This window comes from Muntiacus reevesi, chromosome 2 (assembly GCF_963930625.1).
Source record: "Muntiacus reevesi chromosome 2, mMunRee1.1, whole genome shotgun sequence".
In the NCBI taxonomy this organism is placed as follows: domain Eukaryota; kingdom Metazoa; phylum Chordata; class Mammalia; order Artiodactyla; family Cervidae; genus Muntiacus; species Muntiacus reevesi.
In genome coordinates, this window is record NC_089250.1 from 252195633 (window position 1) to 252217775 (window position 22143).

Genomic DNA, 22143 nt, shown 5'->3' on the forward strand with positions numbered 1-22143 from the left:
AGTGGAAACAGTGAGAGACTTTGTTTTTTGGGGCTCCAAAAATCACTGGAGATGGTGATTGCAGCCATGAAATTAAAAGACGCTTCCTCATTGGAAGAAAAGCTATGACCAACCTAGACAGCATATTAAAAAGCAGAGACATTTCTTTGCCAACAAAGGTCCATCTAGTCGAATCTATGGTTTTTCCAGTAGTCATGTATAGATGTGAGAGCTGGACCATAATGAAAGCTGAGCACCGAAGAGTTGATGATTTTGAACTGTGGTGTTGGAGAACTCTTGAGAATCCCTTGGACTGCAAGGAGATCAAACCAGTCAACCCTAAAGGTAATCAGTCCTGACTATCCATTGGAAGGACTGATGCTGAGACTGAAGCTCCAATACTTTGGCCACCTGATGCAAAGAACTGACTCATTTGAAGAGACCCTGATGCTGGGAAAGATTGAGGACAGGAAGAGAAGGGGATGACAGAGGGTGAGATTGTTGGATGGCATCACCGACTTGTTGGACCTGAGTTTGAGCAAGCTCTGGGAATTGGTAATGGATAGGTAAGCCTGTCTACTTGGTTGCAAAGAGTCGGACATGAATGAGTGACTGAACTTAACTGAACCGAAGAATATTAGTAGTAACAGTAGTATTTGCTCAATAGTAATAGTATTAGTTGCTCAATCATATCTGACTCTTTGTGACCCCATGAACTGTAGCCCTCCAGGCTCCTATGTGCATGGGATTCTCCAGGCAAGAATGCTGGGGTGGACTGCTATTCCCTTTTCCAGAAGATCTGCTTGACCCAGGGATTGAACCCAGGTCTCCTGCATTGCAGGCAGATTCTTTACTATTTGAACTTCAGGGAAGTCCCAGAGTAAGAATATTACTTGACACAAATTCTCACAATGTTATGTTTTATTCTTTTTATAGTATTTGAATAGTTAGTTTTTTCCTTTTTAAGTTTTTATCAGAATAATGCATGCCAAGTGAGATGGGAAGGCAGCTTGGCAGTGGCCAGAGCCACAAAGAGGGTGTACTGGTAGGGTGGCAACCTGATGACTTCAGGAGATTGGATACATATAGAGGAATTAAGCAAAAAAGTAAGTATATCGAGGATAACAAGAGCTAGTAATTTTCACTCAGAGAAGGGAAATAGAGATATGGGAAGGAGGAAGCCTTTGGTATTGGAATGGAATGGTGGATGTCATCTTAGTTAATACCAGCAGTAATAGAGCAAATCAACCTCATATAGCACCTGCTAGGATGCAGTAGAAGCACAGCATCTCTTCAGTGATATTAAATACTTAGGTGAGTCTAATCACAAGGAAGCCTCAGACTCACCCAAGGTGAAGGACAAAACATGACGACATCTGGGTGCAACCATGTGACCCTGCATTGGATCCTTTGCTACCAAGGAGATTATTGAGAGCAAAGGAATATGTAGAAGTTCTTTGTACTACTAAGGAGAGTTTTATGTATTTTAAAAGTGTTTCAGAATTTTTTAAAAAAAGCTGATATCAATAAATAAGTAAAAATACATATAATAACATTATAAAGCTAAATAATAGTCTTATTTCTTCAGTACTGCTTTCCAAGAAGTACTTTTAGCTGTTTCTTGCTTATATGGCTATTTGTTGATATATCACCTTCACATACTACTTTTGAGTCCTCAATATAAAAAATGAGGATTTAGTTCACTCCTGTCTTCTCTACCCCTTCCTGGACTTAATAGATTATAATTTACATGCAGTAAAATTCACTCTTTTTGGATATATAGTTTTGTGAACTTTGTCAGACGTAAACAGTGATGTAGCCACCACCAAAAGCAAGCGTAGGATATCTCCACGACCCAGTAAAATTTCCTCATGCCCCCCTTTGCAGACAATTCTACCCCCCACCTTAATCCCTGGTAACCCAATTATTTTTTATTATATTTGTTGTATTTTATGAGGTTTATTTATAGTCTCAAATAGCCTTTACTTATATATTTAAAACTATAAATTTGTGTCCATCACTCTACAATATCCTTAGATGAGTTGTCTGCCCACTGCAGTTCTCCCTCTTCTGTGAGTTGTTCTACTTTTGTGTTGTCATTGTTGATAACCACATTCAAGTCTTCTGTTTTGTCTACATAAATTTTATACACTGGAGGGCCAAACTGTACTCTGGGATAACATTTTATCCTCTATTGGTTGAGTGTTCTGACCTTAAATCACTCAAAGAATGTCCCTAAGGTCTGAATCTTGTAGATTCTCTCTTTTTTTTTTTTTTTCATTTATTTTTATTAGTTGGAGGCTAATTACTTTACAATATTGTAGTGGTTTTTGTCATACATTGACATGAATTAGCCATGGATTTACATGTATTTCCCATCCCGATCCCCCCTCCCACCTCCCTCTCCACCCGATCCCTCTGGGTCTTCCCAGTGCACCAGCCCCGAGCACTTGTCTCATGCATCCAGCCTGGGCTGGTGATCTGTTTCACCCTTGATAATATACATGTTTCGATGCTGTTCTCTTGAAACATCCCACCCTCGCCTTCTCCCACAGAGTCCAAAAGTCTGTTCTGTACATCTGCATCTGTTTTTCTGTTTTGCATATAGGGTTATCATTACCATCTTTCTAAATTCCATATATATGTGTTAGTATGCTGTAATGGTCTTTATCTTTCTGACTTACTTCACTCTGTATAATGGGCTCCAGTTTTATCCATCTCATTAGAACTGATTCAAATGTATTCTTTTTAATGGCTGAGTAATATTCCATGGTGTATATGTACCACAGCTTCCTTATCCATTCGTCTGCTGATGGGCATCTAGGTTGCTTCCATGTTCTGGCTATTATAAACAGTGCTGCGATGAACATTGGGGTGCACGTGTCTCTTTCAGATCTGGTTTCCTTGGTGTGTATGCCCAGAAGTGGGATTGCTGGGTCATATGGCAGTTCTATTTCCAGTTTTTTAAGGAATCTCCACACTGTTCTCCATAGTGGCTGTACTAGTTTGCATTCCCACCAGCAGTGTAAGAGGGTTCCCTTTTCTCCACACCCTCTCCAGCATTTATTGCTTGTAGACTTTGGATTGCAGCCATTCTGACTTGTGTGTAATGTAGATTCTCTTGACTGTCCACCATCTTCTCACAACTTATATCTCATTTTAACTCAGGTCATAATTGACTTGACTCTTCCATATAGTTTTTGGTATTTTTCCCCCTGTGGTTTCTAATTCCTCATTTTTAAAAATTTGTATCTAAATTTAGGGTCATGCTCTTCTTCTCCTTGAAGATATTTCCTCAGAGCCCATCAGCATTTTATTCTAATTTAGATCATTTACTTCCTGCACAGTTTTTTTCCAGGAGTTTTTTTTTTTTTCCATGTGCATTCCATTGTATTTTTTGTCTCTCATTTTGCTCAGGTAATTTCCTCAGAAGGGGTATCTAGATGGGAAACTTTGATCCTTGCATGCAAGAAAATGTCTTATTCTCCCTCCGTACCCACTTGATAGGCTTTTCAGGTGGGGCTACAGATAAAGAACCTGCCTGCCAGTGCAGGAGAATTAAGAAACACAGGTTCGATCCCTGGGTCAGGAAGATCCCCTGGAGGAGGGCAGCAAACCACTCCAGTATTCTTGCCTAGAAAATCCTATGGACAGAGGAACCTGGCAGCCTATGGTCCATAGAGTTGCAAAGAGTCAGACACGACTATAGCGGCTTGGCATGCATGCATGCACCCACTTGATAGTTCAGCTGACTTTAGAATTCTAGGTTCAAAATAATTTCTCCTCAGAACTTTGAGACCTTGTGCCAAATTTATTATAAAAGTTCAGAAGCTTGAAGTCACTCAATTTTCATTCTTTTGCAGGTGGCCTGGTATTTCTCTCATATTTTCTAGGGTTTTCTTTTTGTATTTGGGATCTGAAATGTTGTGAAGGTATGTCCAAAAGTGAGTTTTTCTAGTTCATTCTCCTCAGCTTTCTATGGGCCAAATCTGATTACTCGTATGTTACTTCAGTTTTGGGAATTTTTTTTTTTAAACATACTTTCCTCCATCTTTTTCATTGTATTCTTTTGGAGATTTTAATGTTCTAAAGTTAAACATACAGAATTGATCATCTTTTGTTAAAGAATAAGATTTCAATCCTCCAACATGGATAGTAAATTACTTTAAACACCATTTAAAGCCATTAAGTAAGGATGCCCAGAGAAATACATTTCTGACATTTATTAGTCAGAAAAATTCAGGTAACTTGTATCTTGCATTCATAGGACTCCTTCCAGTGTTTTCTCGTCTGTGATTGTCTATTTGTATATAAGAGTAAGAAAATGGGAGATACGTTCGTGAGGTTACTCTTTTCAGCCCGTGGACGCCACCGAGAAAGCATCGTTGAAGACTTCCCCGCCTCCACTGCCGTCATGTCTAAATCAGAGTCTCCCAAAGAGCCCGAACAACTGTGGAAGCTCTTCATCGGAGGATTGAGCTTTGAAACAGCTGATGAGAGTCTGAGGAGCCATTTTGAGCATTGGGGAACGCTCACAGACTGTGTGGTAATGAGGGATCCAAACACCAAGCGCTCCAGAGACTTCGGGTTTGTCACATACTCCACGGTGGAGGAGGTGGATGCGGCCATGAATGCAAGGCCACATAAGGTGGAACCAAAGAGGGCCGTGTCAAGAGAAGATCCTCAAAGACCTGGTGCCCACTTAACTGTGAAAGAGATTTTTGTTGGTGGCATTAAAGAAGACACTGAAGAACATCACCTGAGAGATTATTTTGAACAGTATGGAAAAACTGAATTGAAATCATGACTGACCGAGGCAGTGGCAAAAAGAGAGGCTTTGCTTTTGTAACCTTTGATGACCATGACTCTGTAGACAAGATTGTCATTCAGAAATACCACACTGTGAATTGGCCACAACTGTGAAGTGAGAAAAGCCCTGTCTAAGCAAGAGATGGCTAGTGCTTCATCCAGCCAGAGAGGTTGAAGTGGTTCTGGAAACTTTGGTGGTGGCCGTGGAGGTGGTTTTGGTGGGAATGACAACTTTGGTCGTGGAGGAAACTTCAGTGGTCGAGGTGGCTTTGGTGGCAGCCGTGGTGGTGGTGGATATGGTGGCAGTGGGGATGGATATAATGGATTTGGTAATGACGGAAGCAATTTTGGAGGTGGCGGAAGCTACAATGATTTTGGCAATTACAACAATCAATCTTCAAATTTTGGACCCATGAAAGGAGGAAACTTCGGAGGCAGAAGTTCTGGCCCCTATGGTGGTGGAGGCCAATACTTTGCCAAACCACGAAACCAAGGTGGCTATGGTGGTTCCAGCAGCAGCAGTAGCTATGGCAGTGGCAGAAGGTTTTAATTACTGCCAGGAAACAAAGCTTAGCAGGAGAGGAGAGCCAGAGAAGTGACAGGGAAGCTACAGGTGACAACAGATTTGTGAACTCAGCCAAGCACAGTGGTGGCAGGGCCTAGCTGCTACAAAGAAGACATGTTTTAGACAATGCTCATGTGTATGGGCAAAAAACTTGAAGACTGTACTTGTGACTAATTGTATAACAGGTTATTTTAGTTTCTGTTCTGTGGAAAGTGTAAAGCATTCCAACAAAGGGTTTTAATGTAGATTTTTCTTTTGCACCCATGCTGTTGATTGCTAAATGTAATAGTCTGATCATGACGCTGAATAAATGTCTTTTTTTTTTTTTAATGTGCTGTGTAAAGTTAGTCTACTCTGAAGCCATTTTGGTAAACTACCCCAACAGTGTGAAGTTAGAATTCCTTCAGGGTGATGCCAGGTTCCATTTGAAATTTATTTACAACCTGCTTGGTGGAGAAGCTGTTGTCTTCAGAACCTTGGTGTAGTTAAACTGAAAGTTATTGTGTTGTGACCTGGAGTTCACCATTAAAAAGGGTCACCCATGCAAAGTCATGGAGGTTTTTTGTTTTTTTTGTTTTTTGGTTATTAATGATTGTTGGCACATCCTGTGCAATATATCTAAATTGAATTATGGTACTAGATAAAAGTTATAGATGGGAATGAAGCTTGTGTATCATCCATTATCATGTGTAATCAATAAAAGATTTAATATCCTCTTGAAAAAAAAAAAAGAAAATGGGCTTATACAGTCATCAAGACGGTATGGTACTGGCACAAAGACAGAAATATAGATCAATGGAACAAAATAGAAAGCCCAGAGATAAATCCACGTACCTGTGGACACCTTATCTTCGACCAAGGAGGCAAGGATATACAATGTAAAAAAGACAACCTCTTTAACAAGTGGTGCTGGGAAAACTGGTCAACCACTTGTAAAAGAATGAAACTAGAACACTTTCTAACACCATACACAAAAATAAACTCAAAATGGATTAAAGATCTAAATATAAGACCAGAAACTATAAAACTCCTAGAGGAGAACATAGGCAAAACACTCTATGACATAAATCACAGCAAGATCCTTTATGACCCACCTCCCAGAATATTGGAAGTAAAAGCAAAACTAAACAAATGGGACCCAATGAAACTTAAAAGCTTTTGCACTACAAAGGAAACTATAAGCAAGGTGAAAAGACAGCCCTCAGATTGGGAGAAAATAATAGCAAATGAAGAAACAGACAAAAGATTAATCTCAAAAATATACAAGCAACTCCTGAAGCTCAATTCCAGAAAAATAAATGACCCAATCAAAAAATGGGCCAAAGAACTAAACAGACATTTCTCCAAAGAAGACATACAGATGGCTAACAAACACATGAAAAGATGCTCAACATCACTCATTATCAGAGAAATGCAAATCAAAACCTCAATGAGGTACCATTACACGCCAGTCAGAATGGCTGCTATCCAAAAGTCTACAAGCAATAAATGCTGGAGAGGGTGTGGAGAAAAGGGAACCCTCTTACACTGTTGGTGGGAATGCAATCTAGTACAGCCACTATGGAGAACAGTGTGGAGATTCCTTAAAAAACTGGAAATAGAACTGCCATATGACCTAGCAATACCACTACTGGGCATACACACCAAGGAAACCAGATCTGAAAGAGACACGTGCACCCCAATGTTCATCTCAGCACTGTTTATAATAGCCAGAACATGGAAGCAACCTAGATGCGCATCAGCAGATGAATGGATAAGGAAGCTGTGGTACATATACACCATGGAATATTACTCAGCTGTTAAAAAGAATACATTAGAGTCAGTTCTAATGAGACGGATGAAACTGGAGCCCATTATACAGAGTGAAGTAAGCCAGAAAGATAAAGACCAATACAGTATACTAATGCATATATATGGAATTTAAAACGATGGTAACAATAACCCTTTATGCAGAATAGAAAAAGAGATGCAGATGTACAGAACAGACTTTTGGACTCTGTGGGAGCAGGCGAGGGTGGGATGTTTCGAGAGAACAGCATCGAAACATGTATATTATCAAGTGTGAAACAGGTCGCCAGTCCAGGTTGGATGCATGAGACAAGTGCTCAGGGCTGGTGCACTGGAAGACCCAGAGGGATGGAATGGGGAGGGAGGTGGGAGGGGAGTTCAGGATGGGAAACACATGTCAATCCATGACTGATTCATGTCAATGTATGGCAAAAACCACTACAGTATTGTAAAGTAATTAGCCTCCAACTAATAAAAATAACTGGGGGGGGGGGGTGAGAAACAATGGTTTAAAAGAAAAAAAAAATGAAACTACAGATATGTGACTTACAAAAAAAAAAGAAAGAAAATGGACTTAATTTTCAGGATAGCTTGTGCTACTTACCTCTTTGTAGGTCTCCCAGGAATATGGCTGTGGTGGTTATTTTAGACTTGGAGGGAGAGTAATAAGAGTGCACAATCATAGTATCCCGAAGTGCAAAAATTCCACTATTCTGTTATAATCAGCATGTTTCCAGTTCATATCTATACAGTCACTCTTCTCTTTGTGTACAGGGGTCAGGCAGTTTAGAATGGACTGCCCAACCCAAGACTGTGCCATTTTCCACTTACCCCAGCTGTATGTCCCTTCCTGATGATATTTCCCTCACCTCCCCTGGATGTAGCCATCACCTTGACTTTTATGATAGTCATTTTCTTGTGTATTACCACCTATGTATTAATTCCTAAGCAAAACAGTATATTTTACCTGTTTTAAAAAAATTTTGTGTCTTACACTATTAGTACTTGAAAGATAAAGCCTCTCAGTAAATACTGATTAAATGAATGAGCAGATAAGTGAAAACAAATGAATCCTAGTTTGATCCGGTCTCTCCCTTTGTGCATGGATGCAGGATTCTCAATGTGGCACTAAGATGAATGTAGAATGCACTACAAATTTCTGGATTGACCTGTTTCCATGCTTCAGATCAGCATCATCTACCCCAGGCTTCTTAGTGGATCTGGAGGAAATATTGGTACATCAGTGTTCAGACATAGGCTGGAAATGGTCCAGTGGCCCCCACATCACAGGTGCTGGGATCTCCCTCCCATCGATGGCTCCCCTGGGATGTCATCGTGCTTGGCCTTATTCCAGGGGGCTGGCTGCTCTCCAGGAGGTTCCCAATCGTTACATAACTAATTGTATTTATCTATTGTTTTCTTTGCAATTTCTGAATTCTGCCACAGAATTCACATCCTGGGTAAAGTGAATGGTGTAATTTTCCATCTGCATGACATTCTTTTTTATTTTGTTAGTGATTTATTTAAAGATATGATTGCCAGGAAAGGGTTTTATTTGCATGGTAATTCCATATTATCTTCTCTAAATTCCATGCAATTCTGTGTGTCTTTTCAAGGGCTAGCGCTGATTCCTTACTATTATCTTCAAAGGGTTGGTGAAACCTCCTGATTTTAGGTCACTAAGAAATCCTTCTTAGGCAAATAGAAAAGCTCCTTCCCTTGTTTTAATTTTGTTTTCATATATAGTTTGAGCACATAAAATGAGAAACATACAGATATGCTTTTTCTCTTACTTTTTTGCAGAAATGACAGCATACTTTACACAGTAGTTCTAACACTACTTTTTAAATGCTTCTTAGAGATTATTCCATAACACTAAGTTTAAAAGGGTCATTCTTTTTTGTGGTTGTATAGGAATTCTTTGTGTTTATATACCAAATTTTACTTCTAACCTTTTGTCACTGAGAAGTAGAGCACAGATTCAGAAATGTGCATATTGTGTGCTGTGGTAGGCAGAGTAATGGCCTCTCCAAGACGTCCATGTCCCCAGTATCTGTGGATATTTCACATTGCATGGCAAAGGGGAATTAAGGTAGAAAATGCAATTTAGGTTACTAATGAGCTAACCTTAAGGTATGGAAAATGTCCTGGGTGACTCAATCAATAATAATCACAAGGGTCCTTAAATGTTCAAGAGGGAGGCCGAAATATCAGTCTCAGTGTCAGAATGCTGCCCTGTATGAAAGATTATACCAGCCATTTTTGCCTTTGAAGCTAGAAAGGCCAAAGAATTCAGCCAGCCTCTAGAAAATAGGTAAGGCAAGAAAAGGTGTTTTCTCCCAGACCCTCCAGAGAGGAACACAGCCCTGCCAACACCTTGATTTTAAGCCAGTGAGACCCATTTTGGATTTGGACCTACCAAACTTTTAAGAGAATAAGTTTATATGTTAAGCCACTAAATTTGTGGTAGTTTGTTGTAGCAGCATTGGAGAACTAATATACATGCAAGTACAGTGTAACAAATAATTACAGAGCATACATTATGTAATTGTCACCAAGATCAATAATAGAATATTTTGAACCTTCGTTAGGCTCCTGTGTGTTCCTTCCCTGTCATACTCCCTTCACTCCAACTTCCCCCTAGGTCATCATTATTTTCTCCTTCATGATCATTATCTCCTTGCTTTCACTTATAGTTTATATTCCTGTGTATGTGTAGCTAAATATTACAATTTAGTACTGCCTACTTTTGGAATGTGCATAATTGGAATCAATCTACATGTCTCATCCACGTTGCTGCTTGTAGCTCTAGTTGCATTTCATCTTCATTGTTGTAAAGTATTCCATTATGTGAATGTGTGTTCAGAGACAGGAAGTAGCAGCGAAGGCCAATGTCATTGGTCTTGAGGGAGGCCTCTTGGGATACATGAAATTTAATCCCCATCTCCAACTGCAACTTTTTCTTCATTTGAAAGCTTCTATAACTGGGCACCACGAGTACAAAGATGCACAAAAGCATAGCTCCTGCCCTTAGAAAGCATAGAACGGAGTGGGGGGAACTGACATAGAAACTAACAGTTATGTAATGCCATACAGTGAATGAATGAAAATTATTGAAAAGAATAGCTCTGTCTTGCAGTTTGCATGGAAGGTCCCGGAGAAAGTGACCCTTGAACGTATTAGTCAAGTGGGAAAAAAAGGAGGGCCTCGGCATGAGAGGCAGGGAAACACTTGTGAAAACACAGAAAAACACTATGTAAAAATATGACAAGCATGAAATGACAAAGAATTGTAAGTTCTTTAGGGTGTGAATCAGAGAGAAACTGAGACTTGGGAGGGGGCAGGCAGGGGCAGGAAATGAAGCTGTAGGCTGGGGTATAGTAGGTGGGAACCAGTTCTCAGAGGCCTGCCCTTGACTGGCCGACTAAGAAGCTCAGACTCATCCTCAGGGAGCAGGGAATCCCCGAAGGGCTCTAAGTGGGGCGTGACCAGCTCAGACCTGAATATGGCAAACATAACATCATTAAGACCTTTCCAGTTAATCTGATACTGAATTTTTTTTCATTTAAAATTTTTAGATTTTCTTAGAAGTGGTTAAACGTGTATATTAGATATTTATAAAAACTTGCTGGTGGTTTGATCTAGGTCTCAAAGCTGATCTTTCATCTATCTTGACTTTCCTGTGGAATAGGAAAAGTACTTTTCCTTTAAATACCTAATTTAAAGATTACCCTTTAAAAAAAAAAGACTCGAAGGGAAACCACACATATTTGGTTTACCATATGAGAACTTTATTTGAAGGTGCTGCACTCAATATGCCAGCAAATTTGGAAAACTCAGCAGTGGCCACAGGACTGGAAAAGGTCAGTTTTTATTCCAGTCCCATAGAAAGGAAATCCCAAAGAATGCTCAAACTACCGCACAATTGCACTCATCTCCCATGCTAGTAAAGTAATGCTCAAAATTCTCCAAGCCAGGCTTCAGCAATACATGAACTGTGAACTTCCAGATTTCAAGCTGGTTTTAGAAAAGGCAGAGGAACCAGAGATCAAATTGCCAACATCCACTGGATCATCGAAAAAGCAAGAGAGTTCCAGAAAAACATCTATTTCTTCTTTACTGACTATGCCAAAGCCTTTGACTGTGTAGATCACAACAAACTGTGGAAAATTCTTCAAGAGATGGGAATACCAGACCACCTGACCTGCCTCTTGAGAAACCTGTATGCAGGTCAGTAAGCAACAGTTAGATCTGGACATGGAACAAATAGGAAAAGGAGCATGTCAAGGCTGTATATTGTCACCCTAGTTGTTTAACTTACATGCAGAGTACATCATGAGAAATGCTGGCCTGGAAGAAGCACAAACTAGAATCAAGATTGCTGGGAGAATTATCAATAACCTCAGATATGCAGGTGACATCACCCTTATGGCAGAAAGTGAAGAGAAACTAAAAAGCCTCTTGGTGAAAGTGAAAGAGGAGAGTGAAAACAGTGAACAGTGAATTCAGTTATTGAGATGAAAAATCTCCTGCAGTCCAATTGTCATTTCTTTTGATTATCTGTCTTTTTTATCAGATTAATATTAAGAATTACTTTATGCTTTGGTGTTCTACAATTTCACCTAGATGGATTTACCTTTATTTATCCTGCTTCAAACTTGGTATGCTTCTTTAATATAAGTACCTTTCATCAATTCTGGAAAATTCTCAGCAGTTATCTCTTCAGTGTTTTTATCTCATTATCTCAGTTTTCTCCGTCTGGAAATTCTTTTATATATATTTCTTTCCCATGGAATCAAAAATTCTTTTCACTTCTCCTTTCTTTTTTTTTTTTTCTTTTTGTCCCCCTCAATGAAAGCATGGAGTTTTAACCACTGGATCATCAGGGAAGTCCCTCCTTCACATTTTTTCCTTCTATAATACATTCTGGGTTTTCTCTAAGATTTTTCTTCCAGTTGACTCTTCAGCTATTTCTACTCCATTTATTTATAAATAAATAAACTACTATAAATACTACTATAAATAAACTACTATAAATAAAAAACTACTCCTGTAGTTTTTATTTCATCGATTTGGCTTTTCAGTTTTAGAAGTTCTATTTGGTTTCAGTACTTTCACTTATCTCCTTCACATGGTTTCTATTTCTTCATCTACATCTTTAAAGAATTTGAGAATGCTACATGTTAGACTTTTCTATTATCTCAAACTTTTGGAATACTAATTTACATGTTTGTGGTAACCACTGATTTTCCTCATGTTGAATTGATTCTTCAGATGACTTGAAACACAGGTGTTGTGAGCTCATCTTTATCATGTGCTGTGCAATGAATGTTTGTGTCCCTTCCCCCTCACTCCCAAATTCATATTTTGAAATATAGTTAGTACTCAGTGTTATGGTGATTGGCGGGTAGTACCTTTGGATGTGATTAGGACGTGAGGGCAGACTCTTCATGAATGTGGTTAGTGCCCTTTGTAAAAGAGACCCCAGAAAGCTCCCTTGTCCCTTCTTCCATGTGAGTGAGAAGATAGCATCTGTGAACCAGGAAGCAAGCTCTCACCATACACTGAATCTGCCAGTACCTTGATCTTGGACTTCCCAGCCTCCAGAACTGTGAGAAATAAATGCTTGCTGTTTAACCCTCACAGTCTATGGTATTTTATTATAGCAACCCAAATGAACTTAGCACAGCATGAGTACTAGATTATGAATGGTCCTTCAGAGCAATTTTTTATTTCTTTAAGACCTTGCAACTTTTATTTTCTCAGCATCTAATTCTTTCACTTATCTTGCTGTTTGGTTGCCCAGTTGTGTCCAACTCTGCAACCCCATGGCACACCAGACCTCCCTGTTCCTCTCCGTCTCCCGAAGTTTGCCCAAGTCCATGTCTATTGCATTGGTGATGCCATCCAGTCATCTCATCCTCTGATGCCCTCTTCTCCTTCTGCATTCAATCTTTCACCTATCAGTTCAGTTCAGTTGGTCAGTCATGTCCAACTCTTTGCAACCCCGTGGACTGCAGCATGCCAGGCCTTCCTGTCCATCACCAACTCCCGGGGCTTACTCAAACTCATGTCCATCGAGTTGGTGATGCCATCCAATCATCTCATCCTCTGTCGTCCCCTTCTCCTCCCACCTTCAACCTTGCCCAGCATCAGGGTCTTTTCAAATGAGTCAGTTCTTCACATCAGGTGGCCAAAGTATTGGAATTTCCGTTTCAGCATCAGTCCTTTCATCTATAATATAGTATAAATTTGGATCCTGTACCTATACATGGGACTTTGAGTTCTAGCAGGGGTGTCTTTCCCTTATTCAGACTGCAGGGTAGAGGACAGGCTTCATCACTACCTCCCTAGACCCAAAGGTAGAATTTTTCTAGTTCTCTTTTTGGAAAGAGGCATCCTTTCCAAGGTCCTGGACTTATGCAAGGATCTAAGTTCAGTTCCTCATTCCCAGATGGGAGCATAGCCATATGCCCTGTTTCTGTGAGGGCACTTAAACTGAAGCCATTACATCAGAAGACTGTATATACTTTACAAATCTCTGAGTTCTTTTTTTAATTTCTGAAAGTGAAAATGAAAATCAGTCACTGAGTCGTGTCTGACTCTTTGATGACCCCATGAACTGTAGCCCACCAGGCTCCTCTGTCCATGGGATTTCCCAGGCAAGAATACTGGAGTGGGTTACCATTTCCTTTTCCAGGGGATCTTCCTGACCCAGGGATCAAACCCAGGTCTCCTGCTTGGCACATGAATTTTTTTATTTCTAGCAGCTGATAAATTCCTCTTTCTTTTTTTTAGACTTGGATAAGTATTAAAGCTACATGTTTGTCATGCTTTTAATAAGTTCTTTTTGTATTTAAAATGAAAGGATGTGCTGAGTCAGCTTACTCTGCCCTGTTGTCAGAAGTTAATGTAGTTAACAGTGTTTATATATTTCTTGAGGTAGCATTCTTAGAGAATCTGCATTGAGTCACTCTGGCTGCTCATTAAAAATGTGGGTTCTTGGGTTTCATCTATGTTTTATTGCATCGAACTCTGGAGAGGGTGCTAGAGAGCATCTATTTCATTGTGGACTAAAAAGTAAGTGTGTAGCAAAGTTGCAGGAAATGATTTATATAGAGATAAATCAATTGTGTTTCTAGACAGAGAACAATGGGAAATTGAATTTTTAAAAAAGCAATATTACTTACAAAAGCATTAAGAAATATGAATTACTTAAAGATAAACCTGACAAAAGATGTGGAAAACTTTAAAACACTGCTGAGAGAAATTAAAGACAAAATTGAATGAAGAACTGTACCTTGTTAATATAGATAAATTAAATATTGATGTCATTTTTCTCCAAAATTCATTTATAGATTCAATGCAATTCAAATTAAGATCCAAGTTGTTTTTTTTTTTTTTTTTTGATAGAAATTAACAAACTTATTCTCAAATTCATATGGAAATGCAAAGCATTTAGAATTGTACCAAAACAACTTTGGGATAGAAGAATAAAATTGAAAGGCTACTATGATTTGATTTCAAGACAACTTTTAAGCTATGATAATCAGGATAGAGGCTGCCCAGCTGGCTCAGTGGTGAAGAATCCAGGTACCAATGCAGGATGCACAGTAGACTCGAATTTGATCCCTGGGTTGGGAAGATTCTCTGAAGGAGGAAATGGCAACCCACTCCAGCATTCTTGTCTTTAAAATGCCATGGACCGACCCTTGTGGGTTACAGTCCATGGGTCGCAACGAGTTGGACATGCCTAAGTGACTGGGCACACACACAGTCAAGATAATCCAGGATAATATCCTTAATCACATCTTTTGTCATGTAAGATAGTATTTACCCTTTTGTGGTATGAGGTAATATTTATAGATTCCAGGAATTAGGACGTGGTAATCTTTGGGGCCATTATTTGGCCTACCACAGATCCTATGTTGGTGCCCAGTTGTTTTAGCTCTTTAGACTATGTAGTCCATCTTTCCTACTGATTCTCAGCACCTGTTCTGTCATAAGTCAAATTTACATGTATGTGTGCATTTATTCTGAGTTTTGTATTCTGTCTCCTCAGTTATTTTGTCCTTTTTGCCTCAATACCACACCCTCTTAATTACAATGTGTTTATAATAGATTTTAATATATGACAGTGCAAATCCCCTCACTTTGTGAATCTTTAGAAATGTCTTGGTTAATATTGGCCCTTTGAGTTTTACATTTAAATTTTATAAAGAACCATCAAATTCTGCCTGCTGGCATTTTGTTTAGTAGCACATTAAAATTATAGATTTAGGTCAGTTAGAGAAAACTTGACAATTTTATAACATTGAATCTTCTCTTCAAGACATAACCTAGTTCTCCATTTATTTAGATCTTTCTTAATATCTTTCAGTAAAGTTTTACAATTTGTTCCTTGAAGGTCTTAAGTATATTTTGTTAGATTTATTCCTAGGTATTTTATATTTTTGTTGCTGTTTTAAACAATATCTTAAAAGTTAATTTTTGACTCTCTGTAGAAATGCAGTTGATTTTTGTGTATTAATTTGGTAAACATCAATCTTACTGTCTTATTAATTTTGAAAAGTGTTTATAGATTCTTTAGGATTTTTCAGGTAAGATCATCCTAAAATGTTAGTAATGACGATTTGTTCTTTCCATTTATGCATTTTCCCCCCTTTTCTTGTCTCATTGCACAAGAATGGAGCTCAAGTATCATATTGAACATCTAGTATATCTTAGATGGCAGGTTTTTGAAAGCCCAAGGTTACATTTTCTGGTGTTTGATAAAATGTAGTCTAGTGCATTCACAGATTTTAGGGCTGGGAAAGAGGTTTTATAGCACATCTCCCTGCTTCTCAGCTGTGAAACCAGAACACTGTAATCATAAATGAGAAACTTCCCTATTTTAAAAATATTTTAATATTTTGATCTTTTGTTAAGGAATCTGTCCTTAGAGCTTTCTAGTTCCTGCAGGCTTGTCCACCTTGCTGCCTTTTGCCCTGCTTCGAAAATCTTGTGGAAATGTAGCATTTGTAATGTAACACTAAAATGTAAATTAACTCTTGCAAATGCAAGTCTGGGTATTATTTTACTCCTATTCTGCCCTGAGTTAGGGGAATGGCTAGCTACAAATAAGACAGTCACCTTTGAAGTAATTAATAATTCCCAAAGAAACATTGGCTCCTGCTTTATTCTTACACCTCTTTTTTTTTTTTTTTTTTTTTTTTTTAAAAAAAAAAAAGGAAGGCAGTCAAGGTAACAGATTGGGAAAGCTTTAAGCCTGACAATAATGAATAGGCTTGCAATTTATTTCACAATACATTTGCAGTTTTCTTTCTTTGCCATTCTGAAAGTTGGATCTCTGTCAAAATACTTTTCTCTTGACCAGGGAGTAAAAATCACTGCCTTCACAACAGGTTTGAAGATTAAAACTCTAAAATAATGGAGTAGGGTAATAAGGTTTGGGTTCTCTGAAATTTTTACTGATGTTCTAGAGTGTTGTCAAACTAGCATCTGATCAGTACTTCCAGGGATCACATGGATTGGGGGAACCCTTTGAATAAATCAACTGTCCCCAATATTGCTAAAATTGCTCTTGTTTCTTGTAATCAAAGCAATCCTTGCCTAATGACCACTGTGTTGCCAAGCACTAGAGGGGACAGATATGTGTGTGCGTGTGTGTGTGCTCAGTTGTGTCTGACTCCTTGGACCCCATGAACTGTAGCCCTCCAGACTCTTCTATCCATGGAATTTCCCAGGCAAGAATACTGGAGTGGGTTGCCATTTCCTTCTCCAGGGGATCTTCCCGACCCAGGGATCGAACCCGGGTCTCCTGTGGCTCCTGCATTGGCAGGTAGATTCTTTACCACTGCGCCACTTGGGAAGCTCAGAGACAAAGGTCCTTGTTTTTAAAAAGATAGTCATGGAGACATAAATCACAGCAGGATCCTCTATGACCCACATCCCAGAATATTGGAAACAAAAGCAAAAATAAACAAATGGGACCTAATGAAACTTAAAAGCTTTTGCACAACAAAGGAAACTATAAGCAAGGTGAAAAGACAGCCCTCAGATTGGGAGAAAATAGCAAACGAAGAAACCGACAAAGGATTAATCTCAAAAATATACAAGTAACTCCTGCAGCTCAACTCCAGAAAAATAAAGGACCCAAAAGGCCCAAAAAATGGGCCAAAGAACTAAACAGACATTTCTCCAAAGAAGACATACAGATGGCTAAAAAACACATGAAAAGATGCTCAACATCACTCATTATCAGAGAAATGCAAATCAAAACGTCAGTGAGGTACCATTACATGCCAGTCAGAATGGCTGCTATCCAAAAGTCTATAAGCAATAAATACTGGAGAGGGTGTGGAGAAAAGGGAATCCTCTTACACTGCTGGTGGGAATGCAATCTAGTACAGCCACTATGGAGAACAGTGTGGAGATTTCTTAAAAAACTGGAAATAGAACTGCCATATGACCCAGCAATCCCACTCCTGGGCATACACACCGAGGAAACCAGATCTGAAAGAGACACGTGCACCCCAATGTTCATCGCAGCACTGTTTATAATAGCCAGGACACGGAAGCAACCTAGATGCCCATCAGCAGATGAATGGATAAGGAAGCTGTGGTACATATACACCATGGAATATTACTCAGCCATTAAAAAGAATTCATTTGAATCAGTTCTAATGAGATGGATGAAACTGGAGCTCATTATACAGAGTGAAGTAAGCCAGAAAGATAAAGACCATTACAGTATACTAACACATATATATGGGATTTAGAAAGATGGTAATGATAACCCTATATGCAAAACAGAAAAAGAGACACAGATGTACAGAACAGACTTTTGGACTCTGGGAGAAGGTGAGGGTGGGATGTTTCAAGAGAACAGCATCGAAACATGTATATTATCTAGGGTGAAACAGATCACCAGCCCAGGTTGGATGCATGAGACAAGTGCTCAGGGCTGGTGCACCTGGAAGACCCAGAGGGATGCGGTGGAGAGGGAGGTGGGAGGGGCGATCGGGATGGGGAATACATGTAAATCCATGGCTAATTCACGTCATTGTATGGCAAAAACCACTACAATATTGTAAACTAATTAGCCTCCAACTAATAAAAATAAATGAAGAAAAAAATACTGGATACATATTAAAATAAAAGTAGAAATGCTTAAAAGTAGATACATATTAAAATAAAAGTAGAAAAATAAAAAGTAGATACATATTAAAATAAAAGTAGAAAAGATGAGAAAAAAAAAGATAGTCATGGAGAGAAACTGTTAAGGATATAGAACCTAAATAGCAATAGAAGACAACAAAACATAAAATATCACAAGGAGTTATAATGATAATAAATTAATTAATTAATAACCAATAATGTCACTTGGTTGTTCAAAATGTATTTGCTCTAATATTGAAAATTACATTTAATGGAGCATCAAAATTATTTCAGATGTTTAAAATGTTACATGCAGAGCAAATACATAATTTTTCCTTAAATAGCTTGAAATTGTAGTGGTATAAATTTAAGGAAAACCTATTAAATTATCAAATATTTAGAGCGTTGATTTTTGAGGGAGAACATGGAGAGACAGAAACTATTCAACATTGTTAATACTGTTGATGTTTATGTGTAAATTAATGCAACCATTCCGGAAGACAATATAGGCATAGCTCTCAAACTACCAAGTGCGCATCCTTTTGTTCTGGCATTCTACTTCCGATTGTGGTGAGCTGGGTAATTTAGATTAACTTCCTCAGTCTCTCTCTCACATACACATAATCTCAGAGCAACTAAAAAAATAAAAGAACAGGAAAAAATATTTTTTTAAACTTGTTTAGAAAGCAAAAGAGAGCAGCCAAGACACTGAAGGATTGGTAGGCCAAGGTCCGTGAAAAGAAAGAAACCAAAGCGATCAGATCTGGGGGGGCCTCTTTATCCTTAGTGACACTGATTTTTGGGTAGATACTGCAAAGACTGAAAAATTAAATGGAGTCAGGAGAGAAAACATAGGAGTTCATGGGATGCCCAAGGAGAAAGGGCCCTGGAAACCCCCCATGCATAAAGGTAGGAACCAGTTAAGTGGGAACTAAAAACAAGTCCTTAAAAGAACTAGAGCTCAACTTTGGATCATTTTTCAGGTACAGATTTGATTAAGATGCTTCCCCACCAAGGTTTCAAGAGATAATTAATCCCTAATGTTCTAAGGTATCTTTTATATATGAGAAGTTTAACTTCTCTTCTGTATGTAGGATGGTCCTCACTACGTACCCTTCTCAGTAGAATTGAGAAAATAGTTACTTCACTGATTTGGTGCAGGGCTTAATTCTGTCACAGACTCTTGCTGCCAGTGGTAAGATTTGGTTATCTGAAATCACTAATATCCCCTAGTTACCACCCAGTTCCTGGAGGAAGATAACATCTTCTGAGGGTTTCAAATTATATCTACAGTTTCTTATGTACACTGATCAGCCCTACATTAAAAATAACCAAGTATATAAGGAGGTAACACAATCTGATGTAATATTAAGATAAACAATGGGGACAAACCCATAGACAGCCAAGTAATAGAATTTTTCAGACACAGATTTTTTTAAATATTCTCACTGAAAACATTGAGCAGAAGCCTGGGAACTACAAAAAAATCCATTAGGAAGTCTTGCACTGGAAAGCTATGTTGACAAATTAAGAACTCAGTAGATAAATTTAATAGCCTGTTACAGCCAGAGGTAGATTTTGTAAACTGGAAATTAGAAAAAGAAAATAACCAGTACACTAAAGCATGTAAGGACAAAATGCAGAAAAGAGCATAAGAACTGAGGGGAATGAGGCAAAAAACTTGTGTGTGTGTGTGTGTGTGTGTGTGTATGTGTGTGTAAAGAAATGGGAAAATGGAGCATAAGCAATATTTGAAGAGATAATGACTTTAAACTTTTCCAAATTGTTGAAAGATATTCATCAAGAAATGCAGTAAATCTCACAAAGGATAAGTCCTAACCACAAGAATATTATAGTAAAACTGAAGAAAGACAAAGAAAACCTTAGCAGTCAGAGAAAAAGACATATTATCTTAAATGAGCAAAAAGACAATCAACTGAGTTCTCAACAGAAATGGTAGAAGACAAGAAAGACTAGCATGATGCCTTCAAAGTGCTTAAAGAAAATACAGGAAACTGATCATAAATGTATTCAATGGCATTAATTACACTATACGTTGTAATGAGAAGTTGGAAACACTTAAATATCCACAGAAGGGACTGGTTAAAAGTATTTAGTACATCTTTAGGTGATGATATGTAAAAATGTTCCAGATTTTCTTCAGTCAGTTCAGTCAGTTCATGTCCGACATTTGCCACCCCATGGACTGCAGCACGCCAGGCCTCCCTGTCCATCACAAACTCCCGGAGCTTACTCAGATTCATGTCCATTGAGTCAGTGATGCCATCCAACCATCTCATCCTCTGTCATCCCCTTATCCTTCTGCCTTCAATCTTTCCCAGCATCAGGGTCTTTTCAAATGAGTCAGTTCTTCACATCAGGAAGCCAAAGTGTTGGAGATTCAGCCTTAGCATCAGTTCTTCCAGTGAATATTCAGGACTGATTTCCTTAAGGATGGACTGGTTTGATCTCCTTGCAGTCCAAGGGGCTCTCAAGAGTCTTCTTGAACACCACAGTTCAAAACCATCAATTCTTTGGTGCTCAGCTTTCTTTATAGTCCAATTCTCACATCCATACATGACTACGGAAAAAACCATAGCTTTGACTAGATGGACCTTTGTTGTCAAAGTAATGTCTCTGCTTTTTAATATGTTGTCCAGTTTGGTCATAACTTTTCTTCCAAGGAGCAAGCGTCTTTTAATTTCATGGCTGCAGTCACCATCTGCAGTGATTTTGGAGCCGAAGAAAGTAAAGTCTGTCACTGTTTCCAGTGTTTCCCCATCTATTTGCCATGAAGTGATGGGACCAGATCTTACTTTTCTTAATGTTGAGTTTTAAGCCAGCTTTTTCACTCCCCTCTTTCACTTTCATCAAGAGGCTCTTTTGTTCTTCACTTTCTGCTATAAGGGTGATGTCACCTGCATATCTGAGGTTATTGATATTTCTCCCAGCAATTTTGATTCCAGTTTGTGCTTCATCCAGCCTGGCATTTCACATGATGTACTCTGCATGTAAGTTAAACAAGCAGGGTGACAGTATACAGCCTTGACGTACTCCTTTCCTAGTTCGGAACCAGTCTGTTATTCTATGTTCAGCTCTAACTTGCTTCCTGACCTGAATACAGATTTCCCAAGAGGCAGGTCAGGTGGTCTGGTATTCCCATCTCTTGAAGAATTTTCCACAGTTTGTTGTGATCCACACAGTCAAAGGCTTTGGCATAGTCAATAAAGAAGAAATAGATGTTTTTCTGAAACTCTTGCTTTCTTGATGATCCAACCCATGTTGGCAATTTGATCTCTGGTTCCTCTGCCTTTACTAAATCCAGCTTGAAAATCTGGAAGTTCACGGCTCATGTATTGTTGAAGCCTTGCTTGGAGAATTTTAAGCATTACTTCACTAGTGTGTGAGATGAGTGCAATTGTGCGGTAGTTTGAGCATTCTTTACATTGTCTTTCTTTGGGATTGGAATGAAGACTGACCTTTTCCAGTCTTGTGGCCACTGCTAAGTTTTCCAAATTTGCTGGCATATTGAGTGCAGCACTTTCACAGCATCATCTTTCAGGATTTGAAATAGCTGAATTGGAATTCCATCACCTCCACTAGCTTTGTTCATAGTGATGCTTCCTAAGGCCCACTTGACTTCACATTCTAGGATGTCTGGTTCTAGGTAGTGATCATACCATCGTGTTTATCTGGATCATGAAGATCATTTTTGTACAGTTCTTCTGTGTATTCTTGCCACTTCTTCTTAATGTCTTTTGCTTCTGTTAGGTCCATACCATTCCTGTCCTTTATTGAGCCCATCTTTGCATGAAATGTTCCCTTGGTATCTCTGACTTCCT

The 22143-nt window shown here is 38.7% G+C and overlaps 1 protein-coding gene and 1 pseudogene across 1 annotated transcript in view; both read left to right on the forward strand.

Moving 5' to 3' along the window:
* LOC136157472 (hydrocephalus-inducing protein homolog) overlaps nt 1–22143 on the forward strand; it is a 162061-nt gene that overhangs the window by 112157 nt on the left and 27761 nt on the right. The gene's annotated exons all lie outside the window — the stretch shown is intronic.
* Nucleotides 4394–5481, forward strand: LOC136158738 (heterogeneous nuclear ribonucleoprotein A1-like; annotated as a pseudogene).